At 39.0% G+C, this 16,901-nt stretch overlaps 1 pseudogene; it reads left to right on the plus strand.

The window, feature by feature from the left end:
• The first annotated feature begins 536 nt into the window (after positions 1 to 536).
• Positions 537 to 16,901, plus strand: part of LOC140507323 (uncharacterized) — an 83,972-nt pseudogene continuing 67,607 nt past the window's right edge.

Here is a 16,901-nt window from a genome sequence, read left to right on the forward strand (position 1 = left end):
ACTACAATTCCCAGAAGGCAAAGCGCGGAAAGTGCTTGGCCAATGGCTACAGAGAAGCACGGTCTCTTCTCCCTTCCACGTGCGGCGCTGTTGAGCATGCGCATTGACTACTAGGGCTTCAGGCACGCCTGGTCCTGGAAGCGTTCGCTGGCTTCCTGTTCCGGTGTCTGTCGCCACGTGGGTGGCAGGATCTACGCCCGGCGGCCTGCCCCCGTGCACGCTGACTGGCGGGGGTGAGCCTTCCTGTGCCTCGCCTCCATGCCGCCCTCTGTCCCAGGCCGTCGCCTCGGCTGCCCCCGGGCCCCGGGCTCTCATGTTCTGGGTCAGCGGGCCGGAGCGCGGCGGGTGGGCAGAGGGAAGAGGGGCCGGGCACCGGCCTGAGGAGGAGGGGCCTCGGGTGGGCCCCGGGCCGGAGGATGGGGGTGCTCCCCTTCTGCCCCCCCGCCACGGACACCCCCCCCCCCTTCCTGGGCTGTGACCTTTGTGCAGAAATCCTCGTCTCCAGCCTCCGAGCCTTTGCCCGGCCTCTGCTCCCCATGCCTGCATTGTCTTCCCCTTTAGCACTCACGCCCAACTGAAAATCTGAATACTTAGACCTTTTCATGAGTACAACAGCAATAACAGGAAGAGGGGGAAGACGCGTTGTTTAAACCCCATTCATGCAAATACCGATCTGTACGTGTGATGCAGGAAATACAGCGAGTGCCAGAGGGCCTGGGCACGTCCTAGGCCTTCTCGTGTTTCCTTTGTCTCTCCCCCAAAAGGGAGTTGTACGAAGGGAGGATTGTTCCCAGTCCTCCTGACAATCAGGCCATCCCAGGTGAGTGGAGTGCCCTGTATCCTGAAAGGGCCTCCCCTGGGGCCGTGGCTTGCTTTGTTATACTGGCAGGAAAGGGGCCAAGAGGGTGCAGCAATCCCACGTGTTTTAGTGGTTGTGGCTCTAAAGGTGAGGTTGCTGTCCGCTGACCAGGGAGTGGACATGTTCTTGCAGGAACTGAATCATGGTAATCCTGAGGGTTTTCCTTCAAAATGTAAACCGAAGAAAGAAGTAGCCAATCTGTAGGCATTTTATTGTGTTGAATAGGTGCCCTACCCTGATATGCCCAGAGGGTATAAATACAGAAGTGGTCGTGTCTGCTTTATGTTAAGATAAATGATATTTTTTTCAAAATGCAGCCATTGACAAGGTGGGAATCATCGACAGCTGGGCCAGCTAGGAGGGCTGACAGTAGAGTTGAAGGATGTTGGAGACCGTACTTTCCAGGAGGTGGAGGTTATGATGGAGAATATTTAAGGCTGAGTGTGGAATGATAGATAATTAAAATAGCAAGCCAGCCAATTTAGGTAACAAACTATGAGATGATTTCTAGTGTATGAACTGGGAGAAGAGGGCTGAAAGGATGACCCAAGGATGCTCAGTTTAAAAGAGAATGTATGACCATGAACTGGAGACAGTGTGATAAGCAAAGGATTACAAGTCAGGAATCTCCACTCTGATATAAACCATGTGACTCTGTTTCCTCCTATGTAAATTGGGCATGATAGTAACTCCATTTACTACCTGCCTCCCAGCTTTCATGAGGAAGGAATTTTGTAAACTCCTCAACCCACTGAGAATAAGAATTATAAGATCTTTGATTTAGAACCAGAAGGGATATTACAGTTCATCTGATCCGTATTTTCATTGTACTAATGTGGAAAGTGAGACTTAGTTCTTTAAGTCACTCTGGCAATAAATGGCAGAGCCAGAATTTTATCTCAGACCTTTAGGTCTCAGATTTCCTTCAGTCACAACCAAAGACTTCTTCCCTAACAAGGATGTCCATTTTTTGTTATGGATCAGAAAGTGTTAGAGATTGATCCACAGTTGATGAACCGTAGTTCAAGGTATACTCTGAAGACTGCGCCTGGGAGAATTACCTCCCATTGTACAGCCCAGCTTCATCTGCAAGGCTCCTGTGAGGGGCAGTCTCTGGGCATAAATGCATTTGGCATTGTAGGAATCAGTGACATTCAGGGATGTAGCTGTGGACTTCACCCAGGAAGAATGGGGATACCTGGATCCTTCTTAGAAGGAGCTGTACAAGGATGTGATGCTGGAGAATTACAGACACCTGGTCCATCTGAGTACGAACAACTCCCCTGGGTGAGTCAGAACCTGCCTATGAGAGGGACTTTGTGACTTCCTTCGGGAAATGTGTGGTATCCTTGGAAGTTGAACAGTTACTGTTTGGCATACAGAGGCCTGAGACTGCTAATACTTTTGCATCCTGGAGATGTGGTACTTGTGTTATCTGTTCTTGAGTGAAAGACCTTGAAATAATTCTGCTGTCAGGCATTGTCTTGGGAGGAGAAGACAGACAAAACAAAACCTGCTTCCTAGGAGTTGACATTTCATGGGAGTTTGCTTTAAAAAACTAGAAACTGTCACCTAATTTTGTCAGCACCGTGGTTGTACCTTCCTCACTCTCTAATCTCATAGGTCCAAGATTAACCCCAAAAGTTCAAATGATGATACCTGAGCATATGAAAACTTTCTATCCCTTCCCCCTGCAATGGGTGCAGCGAATGAGTTTTTTAATGAATCCAAATCCAGTCTTGGGACAGATTTTGTCTTTATTGCTGACAGAACATGGAACATCCTTGAGCAGTCATTTGTACTCTGGTCTGTGGACATCCTTTAGCTTTTCCACTTTTCTGCAAAAAGAGGATTCAAAATTGATAGGTGAGGTGACTTTACTAACTCTTTGCTCTTTCTTATGAACAGGACTCACCATTTCCAAGCCAGATGTGATCTGCCACTTGGAACGAGGGGAACCTTCTTGGAGGTCAGAAAATCAAGTTACAAGGACCAGTTTTCCAGGTGAGTGAGAGATAAGTGTTAATGCTGGACAGAGCTGGCTTCTGGCCCTCCCTGGTTTCAGAGTAAGAGGTGAGGCCCTCTGGTGTGGTTCCCTCTGATGAAGCTTTATCTACTCCTCAACCAATCCATTTTCTTGACATCTTCCCATTCCTAGTTCCCTCAAGTTTTGGATACCGACATTTACTGACATATATTGGGGGTATCTAGGATGAAATGTTGCTTGAAGTTTCTATTTTGCCAAGATGTTCTTTTTCTTATTAAATGGTCCTTTGCCCAGTAGTTAGTGGTCTTGGGTTTATTATATACCAACATTTTGGATTCTTTTGTACTGCTCTAGTTAGATTACTGACCTCCTTTCATCATTTTGTTAAGTGATCCCAAATAGGATTTTTGTGATTACTGTTTTACAGTCTGAGATGCCAGGCCTCTATTCATTCTAAACATTTCCTTTTTTCCTTTCAAATTGTCAATTGTCAATTGTCAGTGAAGTTTTTTTTATTTCTTGCTTCTGCAAAGTATGACTGAGGTGGTTTGGTTCGTATACCCCTAATTACTGGATTCTTTTACATAGTATCACCATTTCACTCTTCCTGTGGACTGTTCATGAACATCTATGCAAAGGTCTTCTGTTATTACTCCTAATACCAGTTTGTTTTTGTATTTCGAGAATTCTTCATGTGTGTCCAGCCAGGACAAAAGAGGCTTTCTTAGGTGGCCTGTTCTTGAGGAAGTGTTGCTGGGTATTGGGAGTCCCAGCTTCCTTATTTAAACACTCGCTAACTATTTCATTAATACCATTCTAGAGTTGGACCAGGAGTGAAGCCAGACTCATTGGCCTAGGATTTTCTCACTTTCTTCTCTTCCTTTTCTTTTTGGACATGAAGAGTTTGTCCTTCAAAGCTGCTCCAACCTCTGGAGAGATCCAGGGTTGTTCCCCTGGATCATCCACCAGTTCTTCTAGTATGTGAGGATGCCAATGACCTGACTTCAGTAAGGGCAATAACTGTTTCCCAGTTTCTCTTGATTTCCAATTCCCCTCTTGGACATTTTTGCCCCTTGTTTTTTTGGTGCTTCCTAAACTACTACGTTGGTCTTGGCAAAAGGCAAGGATGGCAGATTTAATTGGATGGTGTGATAAGAATCCATATTGCAAGGTAGTGAGAAGGGACTCGGAAAAGGGGAAACAGAAATTATGAATGCCTGTGACTGACTAGATATCGCTGGTGGTGCGGTGGATGGAGTGTAGGCCTAGAGTCAGGAAGACCCAGGGTTAAAATCTGGCCTCACACACTTACTAGCTATATGACTCTGGACAGAGTCAGTTAACCTCTTTTGCCTCAGTTTCCTCAGTTGTAAAATGGGAATTAGAACACCACCTGCTTTATGGGGTTGTTGTGAGAAGATCAGATGGGATGGTGTCTTGTATAAAGCCTTAACGTGTGCTTAGTTCATAGTAGGCTCTTAACAAATGCTTAGACCAAACTTTCACTTCCTCCTTAATGCAGCCCAAGTTGGCATTCAGTTTTTGGGCTGCCACATCTTGCTGCTTCCTCAGAGCAGGTCTGCAGTTCATTGAATGCTCCAGGTTGTTTCTGTCAGATGAACTACTCTCTCACTGTACTTCTCCCATTTTGTACTTGCTAAGTAGATATTCTGTGTTCAGTGCTTTAGCCTGTTAAGATCCTTTTGGATCTTGATTCTTGTTGGTCGGTGTGTGTGTTTTCCCTCTTATTTGTGAATTTGGGAAGCATACTATTTATGATTTTATCCAAGTAAAATCATTAACCCAGCAGAGACTGATAGGGGTACTCCAATCAAGAATTCTTGCTGTCATGATAAAGAACCACTGACGTCTTAGTTTTTGAGTTCATCAAATTGCTTCTGAGTCCATAAAATTGTATTATAGCCTAGTCCGCATCACCATCTTCTCCACGAGAAGAGTAATAGATCCTTCATTAACTATTTGGTAAAATTAAAGTAGAACACACCTATAACATTTACCTTTTCCTCTAACTTAGTAAACAATTAAAAAGGCGTCATTCCAGCCTTCTCAATGCAAGAGTCTTCTCTATGTCATCTCTAGGTGATGGTCTCCTTGCTACTTAAATGTTTTCAAATTTATTTCATTGTGGGATGGCTCCTGCCAAGAAACAACAACAGCACCCTTTAGGATGGATATTAGGAGAAGCACTCTTTTTATATTTCTGATACAAAGTAGTTGTAGGACTTTACTAAATCCAACCTGTGCTTCATAGTAGTTGACCCTCCTGCCTCCCACAGTTGTTGTGACCCTGAATGTAAAAGTATAAATAACTACACAGGTACATAAAGTAGTTGAACTGTTTGCTTTCTCCCTTCAAGTCTGACATTGTTATTTCTTCCTGGAGGAAAAAGAAACAGCTATAAGTATATAATAGGTGGATATGGAGGGATATGTACATTTAAAGTTTGTTTTCAGGTTGGAAATGTATTCCTGAAATCACGGGTTCATCTCCAAAGCTGGGCATTGCTACTGAGCCTTCATCCCAGGAAGAATGTGCAAAGGTTCATCTCTTTGTCTCGAATTTGAAGAAAGCCCTGGGATGTGATTCCAGTTTACAGAGGCAACAGTGCACTGAGAGAAATATTCTTGGTAAGTAATAGTCAACAAAAGTCAAACTCACAATAGAAAGAGAGACCGTGAGTGCTGAAAATAAGATAGATGCCTGAGTTGCAAGAATTCTTATGGAGAGCAAAGATTGATATAATGAGTGAAGTTTTTTCAGTAGACCTTGAACACAGGCATGTTTGCAGATAGTAATACATGAAACAGTTGAGAAGTTGAAATTGAAAAATGCAACACAGGGAAAAAGAGCTGCATGGGGAGAAAGGATAGAATGGGATTCCTTCAAGAAATAGATTAGTTATTCTTGTTAACGAGTCCCACGCTTCATAATGTGACACAAGCATGATGGAGGAGATAGTGAGAGAAGACAGGTGAGTAATAGGGTATAAGTAATAGGGGAGAAGAGAGTTCACAGCAAATGAGTTCAATTTTTTGTTGTTCAAAATGAGGCAGGATTCCTAGCTGAGAGACTGAGGGAAGGGGCACCCATGAAAGTTAGAGAACAAATGAATAATTTTGAAAGGGCCTCTGGAGAGAGGGATAATGAGTTGATAAGGTAGATATAATTAATTTTTTCACAGTTATGTCATATCAAAATGTATGGGTCATTCAGAACAGCTGTGTGTTTGTGTCCATCTCTCAGCAGTGTCACTGCACAGTGCAATTCTCCATTCCTCAGAAGAGGAGCAGAAAATCAGGAAGAGGAGGGAAAATCAGACCTGAAATCAGGCCAAAATGGAACTATGAGAAATGTCATTTAGGAAAAAGGGACCTATCTTTGGAATCAGAATCAACCCAAAGCAAACACTTCCCTGGGCATTCTTTATCATATTCTCTCAGCCACTGAGTTCAAATTATAGGCATTATATAAGGGTATTCACATTCCTGTCTCATCTCCTCCTCTTGTCCTCAGAGCTCCTAAGACGTAAAGATACAACGTGTTCCACAATATTTATTGCACTAAGTGTAGCAAATCATATCTATTTAAATGTAATGAAATTTTTTGAGCACAACAGGAAACACCAATATTGGTTTAAATTATGTAACTATTTGGTTTTCAAAGGTCTTCAAAACCTTACCATCAGCATGATGTTGTAAGAAGACCACAGGATTTGTATTCAAGGACTTGGGTCAAAACCTTAGGTATGCTTCTGAAACCACCTTATAGAAATCATTTCCACTCTGCCTTCAGTTTCTCCATGTCTCCCTCTCAAAAAAACGGGTACTATATGCTATCTTCTGTAAGGTCTCTTGCAGTGATTATTTCTATGACCATGTGATACACTGAAATCCTGAATGGGATAAGCTCATGGTTTTCACTGCATGTTCTGAGTTGGCATTCCATTGAAAGGAAGCAATAGCAAAAGACAGAAAGAGAAATAGAGATAAGGAGAGGTAGAAAAGCCAGCAAAGATGCAAAAAGGTCAAGATAAGGAGAGGCTGATTTTTTCCTGAATGGAATAAAAATTAAAAAATAAAAGATTCAGGAATGTCAAAGCCAAAATGTGAAGCTCACATGATGTAAAAAAAAAAAAAAAAAAAGACTGCCAATGTCCCAGAAGGAGTTCATGTATCAAACAACAGGAGTCAGGATCACAAAAGATCTGATAGCTTCTATGCAAATGAGAGGTAATGGGAAGCAAATTCCAAAAGGCAAAGATATAGGCCTTCAATCAAGAAAAATCTACTCATTCAAGGTGAGTAGAATCCTAGAAGGAGAAAACCAGATCCTTAATGAAATAAAAATCTTTCATGCATTACTAATCAAAACTCCAGAGCTAGGTAGAACCATTCAAAGAAAAACACAAAATTTGAGAAATATAGAAAAGTAGATTTATATGAACATTTTAAAGTAAGTGTGTGAAAACACAGGGAGAAGAAAGAAGTGTCCTAGCAGAATCTTAAATATTGAAAGGGTGTTGATTGCTAAGATAAACATGAGCAACTAGCTGGTATGGTGGATAAAGAGCTGGATTGGAGTCAGGAAGACTTACTTTCCTGAGTTCAGATGTGGCCTCAGACACTTGTGTTGCTTATGGCCCTGGACAATTAACTTAACCTCGTTTGGTTAAGCTTCCTCAATTGTAAAATGAGTTGGAAAAAGAAATTGAAAAACCCTCCATTATCTGTGTCAAGAAAATCCCACATGGGCTCATAAAAGGTTGGACACAACTGAAAAAAATTGAATGGGTAACTACAAAAAACACAAAGTTAAGCAGAGGACTTTTGGAGTAGATAGTTGATATTCTGAGGATGTGAATAAGGGAATGAGAATGGATGGCAAACTGCATAAAATAGTGCAGAAAAGTAAAGGAAATGTGTAGAATTTTCCAGATTCCAAGATGGAAGTGAGGCAATGGATATCAGGAATCAGCCAAATATGGTCATCTTAACACCTGAAAAAAATGAAGAGAATGAATAGAAGATTTCTCCATCCAACACAGGGTTACAAAAAGACAGCCACAATCCTGCAGGAATGCTGTAAACAAGCCAGGAAACATGGAATGAAAAAGGCAAAGCTACCCTCATCCTTCACAGAAGGTAGAGCCCAAGCCAGGAGCAACTCAGAAGTTTTCTGGCAAAATTCTGTGTTTTGTTGATCTGAGAGGACAATAGCTGGGGAATGAACAAAATGAGATCCCAATTCACACTTGACCAAGAGTCACATGACTCAATTTGAGGAGTAATTCAAAAGAAAGAGGCAGAAAACACTGACAAGAAAGAAAGTCAGATGGTTCAGGGCCCCAACACAATGATTGAGAGACCTCTGGGATTTCCAGGAACCAAGATGGTGAAGTAAACAGTAAGTCACTCTCAATTTCCTTTACTCAACTTGAAAACTCAGTAAATACTGACTCAGGAAAAATCCTGAAACACTGGAGCCAGTAGGAAGTTGGGATGCAGCAGATTTCTTCTTAGCTTGGGGGATGATATTTCATAATGCAAAGGAACATGGACCACAACCAAAGACCACCTGCCCACCAAAGTGAGCAAAATATTTCAGGCAAGGAGATGGACATTCAGTGAAATAAGGGACTTCCAGACCTTCCTGATGAAAAAGTCACAGATCAATAGAAAATCTGACGTTCAAATACAGGTCTCAAGAGAGGCATAAAAAGGTAAACAGAGGAGGGGGGGAATTATTACTCAATATGAACAAACGGTTTATATCACTATAGGGGAAGATGATGCTTTTAATCTTGAGAATTAGATATTTATTATAATATTTAAAAAAGAATATACATATATAGAGTGGGTATAAAATAAATAACATTATGGTCAAAAAATATGATTTGAGGGTGAGAAGGGATTGTAACAGGAGATGTGAAAAGGAGAAGGCAGAAAAAAGTAAATCACATCACAGGAAGAGGCACAACATCATATTACAGGAGAAGGAAAGAGGAGGGAGATGAGCACTGTGAGATTTACTCTCATCTGAATTGGGTCAAGGAGGGAACAACAAACTCAGTTAAGTATGGAAACTTGACTTGGGCTATAGGCAGTAAAAGGGGAATGGGGTAATGAAAAGGGAGGGGAGGGAAGGAGGGAAAGGAGGGAAGTTATAGTAAGAGAAAAGGGGAAATAAATGAAATGGTCTGATAGCAGGAACAGAAGATTAGTGGAAGCTGTGGTCAAAAATTAAAACTGTTGAGGATGGCAGGGGAGAAAAGAGAACTAAAAGTATAAACTAGAGGGAACAGGATGGAGGGAAAGATACAGATAATAACATTAAGTGTGAATATGAATGAGATGAACTCTCCCATAAAATGGAGGCAGATAGTAGAGTGAATTAAAAACCATAATCCAACAATACGTTGTGTACAAGAAAAACATTTGAAACGGGGATACACACAGGGTAAAAGTAAAAGGTTGGAGCAGAATACATTATGCTTCAGCTGATGTAAAAAAAATCAGGGGTAGCATCCTCATCTCAGACAAAGTAAAAGCAAAAATACATTGAATCAAAAGAGATGAGGAAGGAAACTATATCCTGCTAAAATGTACCATAGAGAATCATTACTAAACATATATGCACCAAGTAGTTTAGCTTCCACATTCTTAGAGGAGAAGTTAAAGTGGTTACAGGAAGAAATAGATTGCAAAACTGTAGTAGTGGGGAACCTCAAAGTCCCGCTCTCTGAACTTGATAAGACTAACCTCAAAATAAACAAGAAAGAAGTTAAGGAGGTGAATAAAACTCTGGATAAGGTAGATATGATAGATCTCTAGAGAAAATTGAATGGTAATAGAAAGGAATACATCTTTTTCTCAATGGTTCATGGCACATATACAGAAACTGACCATGTACTAGGCCACAAAAACCTCACAATCCAGTGCAGAATGGGATAGATGGTCAATACATCCTTTGCAGATCATAATGCCATAAAAGTAATATGTAATAAAAGGCCATGAAAAGACAGACCAAAAATTAATTGGAAACTAAACGATCTAATTCTAAAGAATGATTGGGTTAAGCAAAAAGTCATAGAAACAATCAACAATCTCATTCAAGAGAATGACAGAAATTAGACAACCCACCAAAACTTAAGGGATGCTGCAAAAACAGTTCTAAGGAGAAGGCTTATATCATTGATTTACATGAATTACATATATTGATTTACATGAATAAAATAGAGATAGAGGAGATCAATGAATTGGGCATGAAGCTGAAAAAGCTAGCAAAAGGAAAAGTTGAATTTCTCCAACTAAATGCCAAATTAGAAATACTGAAAACCAAAGTAAAGATTAATAAAAATGAAATTAAGAAAACTGTTTAACTAATAAATAAAACTAAGAATTGGTTTTGTAAAAAACAAATAAAATTGATAAAACTTTAGGGAACATGATTAAAAAAGAAAGAAGAAAATCAAATTACCAATACCAAATTATCAAAAATGGAAAGGGTGAGCTCACCTTCAAAGAGTAGGAAATGAAAGCAATAATTAAAAATTATTTGGTCCAACTGTATGCCCATAACTTTGACAATCTAAGTGAGATGGATGAATATTTAAAAATATATATGAATTGCCCAGAATAGCAGAAGAGGAAATTGAATACTTAAGTAACTCCATCTCAGAAAAAAAAATTGAACAAGCCATCAAGGAACTTCCTAAAAAAACCATCTCTCTGGACAGATGAATTTACAAATGAATTCCATCAAACATTTAAAGAACAGTTAATTCCAGTACTCAGTAGACTATTTGGAAAAATTCGTTAAGAAGGAGTTCTACCAAATTCTTTTTCTGATACAAATATGATACCAACATGGAAACCAGGAAGAGCCAAACCATAGAAAGAAACCTACAGTTCAATTTCTCTAATGAATATAGATGCAAAAATTTTCAGTAAGATATTCACAAAAAGAATACAGCAACTAGTCATGAGAACAATTATAATGAGGTAGGATTTATACCATAAATGAAGGGCTGGTTAAATATTAGAAAACTATCAGTATTATTGATCATATCTACAACAAAACTAAGAGAAACCATACGTTTGTCTCAAAAGGTGAAAACAAAGCTTTTGACAAAACAGCATGCATTGATAATGAAAAGATTGGAGAGCTTAGGAATAAATGGAGCTTTCCATAAAATTATAAAGTGTCTACCTAAAACCATCAGCAAGAAGTGTATGTAATGGGGATAAGTTAAATGTATTTCCAATAAGATCGGGCGAAACAAGGATGTCCATTATCAATACTGTTATTCAATATGGTACTACAAATGTTAGCTTTAACAATAAGAAGAAAAAGAAATTGAAGGAATTAGAATAGATAAAGAAGAAACTAAATCATCGCTCTTTGCAGATGATATGATGATGTATTTAGAGCATCCTAGAGAATCAAGTGAAAAATTACTTGCTACCATAAACAACTTTGGTAAAGTTGCAGGTTACAAAATGGAACCCCATAAATCATCTGCATTACTATTTATTACTAAAAAAGCCCAGCAACAAGAGACAGAAAGAGAAATCCTATTGAAAGGAAGAGTAGACACAATGAAATATCTGGGAGTCTACCTAACAAAACAAACTCAGGAAATTTATGAACACAATTACAAAACACTTTTCACACAAATAAAATCATATCTAAATAACTGGAAACACCTCCATTGTTCATGTGTAAACCAAGCCAATATGAAAAATATGAAAATTGTACCTAAATAAGTTTATTTATTCAGTGCCATATCAATGAAAATACCAAAAAACAATTTATGAAGCTACGAAAAATTATAAAAATTCATCTGGAAGAGCAAAAGTTCCAGAATTTCAAGGGAATTAATGAAAAGAAATGTTAGGGAAGGTGGCCTAGACCTACCAGATCTCAAATCGTATTTTGAAGCAGCAATCATCAAAACCACTTGGTACAGTTTAGGAAATAGAGGAGTAGACCAGTGGAATAGCTAGGTATGCAAGATACACTAGTCAGTGAGTGTAACAATCTATTGTTTCATAAAACCATGGACCCCAACTTCTGGGAAAAGAACTCACTGTTTGACAAAAACTGTTGGGAAAACTGGATAATACTGTGGCAGAAGCTGAGCATGGACCCATGCCAGACATCATATAAAAGAATAAAGTCCAAATAGATACATACTCTAGGTATAAAGACTGATACTATTAAATAAATTAGGGGAGCAAGGAATAGTGTATTTGGAAGATTTAAAGAGAATGGAGAAATTTATATAATGAAGAACAAAATGGGTAATTTTGATAACATTAAATTGGAAAGCTTTTGCACGAACACACCCAATGTAACCAAGATTAGGAGGAAAGTAAAAAACTAGGAAAGAAATTTTGCAACTAGACCTCATTTCTAAAATATATAGGGAACTAAGTCAAATGTACAATAATACATGTCATTGCCCAATTGAAAAATGGTCAAAGGTTATTAACCGGCAGTTTTCAGAGGAAGAAATTAAAGGTATCCATAATCCCCTGAAAAAATACTCTAAGTCACTATTGATTAGAGAGATGCAAATCAAAACAACTCTGAAGTACCACATCACACCTATCAGATTGGCTAACGTGACAAAATAGAAGGGTGATATATGTTGATGAAGATGTGGGAGAGCTGGAACACTAATTCACTGATGGTGGAGCTGGGAGCTGGTTCAACCATTCTGGGGAGCAATTGGAACTATGCCCAAAGGGTCAAAAATGGGAATGCCCTTTGACCCAGGAATATCACTTCTAAGATTGTATCCCAAAGAAATCATAAAAATGGGAAAGGGTCTCATGAGTACAAAAATATTCATAGCTGCTCCCTTTGTGGTGGCCAAGAACTGGAAATCGAGGGTATATCCATCAATTGGGGAGAGACTGAACAACTTGTGGTATATAGATGTAATGGAATACTATTGTGTTTTAAGAAATGAACAGGAAGACTTCAGAGAGGTCTGGAAGGACTTATATTTACTGATGCTGAGAAGAAAGGAGCAGAACCAGTAAATCACTGTACACAGTAACAACCACAGTATGCAAGAAATTTTTCTGGTAGACTTAGTCCTGCATGCAAGGACCTACAACATTTCCAAAAGACTCTTGAGGCAATATGCCATCCACATGCAGAGAAAAATTCCATAATTGGAATGCAGAATGAAGAAGAATATTTTCTGTTCGGTTGTGTTTTCTTTTGTTTGGGTTTTCCTCAGGGTTTCTGCCATTTATTTTAATTTTTCATTGCCACATGGCTAATATGAAAACGTGTTTAATAAGAATGTAAGTGTAGAATCCATATAAATTTGCATGCTATCTCAGGGAGGGAGGTGGAGAAAAAATCTAAGAATCATGAAAGTGATTGAAGAAAACTGAAAACAAATGAATTAATAATTAAAAACAATTTCAATTCATCTTTTTTCTTACATCACAGTTCATTTTCTACCCTTTTCAATTTTGTGTGTTCAGACATGAAACTCTCAGGATCTTATTCAGGGAAAAATTCTCAAACAGTGGCAAATGTTCTGAAGTGTAATAAGAAAGAGAACTCAGAAAAATCTTGATTTATTGGTATCCAGTTAGATTACAAGAAAGATTTCCAGTGATTTAAAAGTCTTAATTAAGAAGTTCACTATGACAGGAACACTGGCAGTCCCTCCTTTCATATTTCACATTGATGCGAAGAGAAGCCAAAGAGAAAAAAATAATTTCAAAGTGAACTGCTATTGCTGAAGAATGAAATTTGAACTTCTGGATCATAATATATGATACAGTGTTAAGAGGGTATTGGTCACAGATGAAGTAATATTTAAACAATAAGAGTTAGAATGTACTTTCCAAACATCTCATGATTTTAATTAAAAAGGTTTTATACTAGAAAAAAAGGGAATAGAAAAAGATGTCTTGTATATATCCCTGAAGTGAAATGCTATATGAGTAGCCTTAGAGAAATATAGCAGGTGAGAAGGCCATAAATCCAGAGGAGATAAAATCCAAGGTTGGAGTTCCCAGTAAATGACAGGGCCTCATGACTGCATGCACAAATATTCAAGGTTCAGTCAACAAATAGGAACGGCTACATGCCATGATAAGGAAGAACAAAATGGACCTCACTGACGTTCCTGAGATTTGTTGAGAAGAAAACCACAATACTATGATTCTGCATGGGTATACCTTATTCAAAAGATACAGCTTGGGTAAAATCTGAGGATGACATCATATTGAATTTTAGGAAAACATAGCAATCAGAGGTGGATTATGGGAAACATAATGAAAGGATTTTGGAGAAAGCCAAGGGAAGTAGAAACCAAATGGATTTGTCCCTAAAATCTATATTCTACAGATGTCCTCAAAAGAGATATGAAATACATAAGGATCTTAAGAAACAGATCCCAAGACTGGTATAAAGACAGGACATAGTGGTGATGAGGAATGTCAAATATTCTGTCACTGTTTCATTCTCTCTCTCTCTCTCTCTCCCTCCCTTCCTCCCTCCCTCCCTCCCTCCCTCCCTCCCTCCCTCTCTCTCTCTCTCTCTCTCTCTCTCTCTCTCTCTCTCTCTCTCTCTCTCTCTCTCTCTCTCACAGTCTCTCTGTTTCTCTCTGTCTCACAGTCTCTCTGCCTCTCTGTCTGTCTCTCTCTCCCAATCGTGAAGTTATCACATTGCCCTTTGGTAATTCCATCCTTCAAAAGATGAAAGAAGCAATAGCAGCAATTCCAAACTGGATCCAATTCTAACTAACTGCGAAGAACTAAGTGCTCTGGTAGAAATACTGGCAATTATAGGAGGAAGGAGGCCACTGTTTCATCCTAGAGCTTTGCTGAATAAGAAGAGGAAATTGGAGTACTGTTCTATTTGATTTTTGCATGGCACATTTCAGAATATTCAGAGGAAGAGATACATGATGGATCCCATAAGCTAAATGATTAAAAAGAAATAAGGCCAGTTCCTGTTAAAGATACTCAGGAATTTAATTCTGAAGAGAAAAGGGGGAACAATTTGAATGAAGAGTAAAAATGGGATTTTTCTGAAGAGATGGACGAAGTTTTGCATGGAATCCACCACTAAATTTAGAACTGCTCTTTAAAAAACTTTCATGTTTTTAATTGAGAATTTTTTTTTTCTTTCTCAAACCTCCTATCACTCCCACCTAAAACAAAAAGGAAAACAACCTCTTCATAACATGTACACATAATCACATTCAATAAATTCCCACAGAATCCTTGAGGCAAAATGCCATCCATATCCAGAAAAAGAACTAGGAAATTTGAATGCAGAATGAATAAGACTCATATCTCTTGTGTTACGTTTTCTTTGGTCTGGGTTTTTATCATGGTTTCTCACATTCTTTTTAATTCTTCTAATCAACAAGAATAATGCAAAAATACATTTGATATATGTGTGTTCATCCTTCATTGCCGAAAACCATGCCAACAGAGAAATGATGACATGACTACACTTGACTTGTTTTTGAGTCAGGGAGGGCTGTACAGGTTACCAGCCGCACTTCTCTTCCAGAGCCATCTGACTCCAGTGAGCAGATATTATCAGGATGACTGACGATGACCCAGGATGAGGCAACTGGGGTTAAGTGAGTTGCCCAAGGTCACACAGCTAGTGAGTGTCAAGTATCTGAGGTGAGATTTGATCTCAGGTACTCCTGACTCCTGCACTGGTCCTCTATCCACTGCACCACTTAACTGACAGTTAAATAAGCTGCTAGTTTAATAAGAATGCATATGTAGAACCCTGATAATATTGCATGCCATCTCAGAGAGGGAAGGGGTAGAAATGGGAAAATGTCCTCCCTATTTATTCATTTTCCTGTGTCCATCACTTGTGCCAGGAGATAGGTAGCCACATTTATAACTGGATGCCTTCAATGATGATTGGTCACTCCATTCAACCGAGTTCTTGCATCTTTCAAAGTTGTTTGAACTTAAAATATTTCAGTATTTTATGAACTATTCTCCTGGTTCTGCTCACGTCCCTCACTATCAAATCATGCAAGTCTTCCAAGATTTTATTGAAATTCCCCTACCTAATGCAGGAGGAAGAACATGGTCAGTGTTTAAGAAATGTGTTTTAAATTGAATATCTCTCCTGCTGTCTTGACATGAACTTACTTCTCCCTTCAAATGGGTCACCTGAGGCAAAATTTAATACTTAGGATAAATAGTCTTTGAAACCTCTTCCAACTCTGACATTTTACAACCTAGATTAATTCTACAGGACATCCATTTTGGACTTTTCTCCCAAAACACTTCCCCTTGATCCATCCTTGTTTCTTACCTGACTTGGCATAGGTCAATATAATGACATCGTTATTCTTGACCACAAACTCTGCCAGACAAGATCTGAGGTCGTCTATGTGGAAACTAATGGGAAATAATATTGCTTTGTGAGAAATGATTCATTTGGGACCCCATTCTATTCGAATCAATATTAATCACCTAGATATTTTACATTTATAGGGATAATTAAATAAGAGAGATTCTCACACCAGGCCTTTTTAATGGGCCTCAAACTTGAACGTTATCTTAGTACTTGTTTACCAAGTTGTAAGGCTTACTTAAGCAACCAAAAGAATCCTGAGAAAGATATCTCCATCCAGGTTTGTTCAAATTGCATGTCCAAAGTCGACCTGGGTGGACTGCCTTGAGTTTTGGGAAAGTGTCCAAACTTATTTTTGTACCTCTAGGCCACCCTCTCTTTTCCAACATGCACAGATGACCATCTTATAAACATCTTTTGACCTCAGTGGAAATACTTCATGCTTAGACCAACCTGTGACCTCTCCTATGCACATGTCATTTTTGGCCCACAAGAGTAAGGTCTACCAACTAATGGGATTCTGTACTTCACTATGACCATTTGGCATATTTGGTTATGAAACTATATAAAAAAAATCCTTGAAGAGAATGGCATCTGAGATCCTGAGGAAGATCTGAGGTCCCCATCATTAGACGGGACCATGGATCTTTTAATAAGGTGCC

The sequence above is a fragment of the Notamacropus eugenii genome, chromosome 5, assembly GCF_028372415.1.
Source record: "Notamacropus eugenii isolate mMacEug1 chromosome 5, mMacEug1.pri_v2, whole genome shotgun sequence".
Classification (NCBI taxonomy): domain Eukaryota; kingdom Metazoa; phylum Chordata; class Mammalia; order Diprotodontia; family Macropodidae; genus Notamacropus; species Notamacropus eugenii.